The following is a 1,367-nucleotide window of genomic DNA, read 5'->3' as shown; positions in this document are numbered from 1 at the left end:
TGACCCTGCGCGGCCGCCTCCGCGCCTGCCTCCTCGCCAAACTTTTCGGGCGAAAACCGCTCGTGCCTCTCCTGCAGGGGCGCCGCAGGACCCCCGGGGCCCAGAAACTGTTCACCCCCTCGCCTTCGCGGCCAAGACCCACTGAAAATATGGCGCCCTCGAACGTCGTTCCTCGGTCCCCTCAGGGAATCCCGAAATGCCAGTCTCCAGGACCCCCGGATCCCTGCGGGCGCGAAATTTCTGCTCGTGGGGCCGAGGAAGGAGAAGGCGCCGCTCGTCCAGTGAGGCACTGACTCCAGATTCAGCGGCACTGAATCCAAATCCTGCTCTCGCCCTCCGCCGGGCGCTGCCCGCGTCCCTCAGCCGCAGCAGCTTGCTGGTGGCGAAATTGCCAAGTCAAGGGGAGTCGTGGAATCGGCAGGTCTGAGAGTCCGGGACCGGGCAAGGAGCTCCGCGCCGGCGGGCTGTCTGTGCCCGGAGCCTCGGCCCGAGACTTGTTTGCAAAGTGGCGCTGGAGTCGGGGCGGCCAGTGCTGGAATGAAGCCGCTCCGCCCGCGCCAACTCTCCTGGCGCGGGGGCCCGGCCGGGGCCGAGGGGACACTCCAGGCAGGCCAGGCTGCTTTTCAAAGCCCAGTTACCGGAAACCCAGCGGGAGCCCCGGAGGGGACCAGCTCGCCCACCGCCAAGAATCCGCTTTCGGGTGCCGGCTGCGAGGCTGTTTGCAAACCGCTGCACCCGGGTCGAGTGCAGTGAAACATGCATGTGCAATAGACAGGTGCATTAATTTTATTTTATTTTTTATTTTCCTGCAAAAAGCCTTCCTAGAATATCAAATTTGGGAGCTTTGCGGGGTTTTTTTTTTCTTCTTCTTCATTGGCATCACTCATGAGATGCAAAACGGAGGAAAACACCACCCACATTTTCCTTCTGTCGGGAGGGAAAAGACACGAGAAATTCATGCAACGTGCATGCAGCTGGAGGAAGAGGAAAACCCGAGCGAGCCGTGCGCCTTACCGGGGGATGCATTTACTGTCTCATTGCAGAGTGCCTGCCCGGGAGTGCAGCCGGCGTCCCCCTGCGCGCCCGGCGACCGTTCTGCTCCCGCAGCCGCCTCTGCTGCTGCCGCCGCCGCTGGCTCCGGGCGCGGAACAAGAGCCGAAGGCGAGCGCGAGCGCACGGCCCGCGCGCGCAGGGGGGGCAGGAAGCGCGTCATCACTCGGGGACGGCGTGGCTCCGCGCGGCTCCAGTCCGGCCGCGGCGCCGCGCAGCACCGCAGCTGGGCCGGCGCCCCGCGCCCTCGGGCCCTTCTTGGGTCAGTACCCCCCACCCCCACCCCGGTCGGGAGCTGGGAAGGTCGGCGAGGCAAG

Source organism: Hipposideros armiger, unplaced genomic scaffold (genome assembly GCF_001890085.2).
Source record: "Hipposideros armiger isolate ML-2016 unplaced genomic scaffold, ASM189008v1 scaffold_147, whole genome shotgun sequence".
NCBI classification, from domain to species: domain Eukaryota; kingdom Metazoa; phylum Chordata; class Mammalia; order Chiroptera; family Hipposideridae; genus Hipposideros; species Hipposideros armiger.
This window is presented reverse-complemented; position numbering follows the sequence as displayed.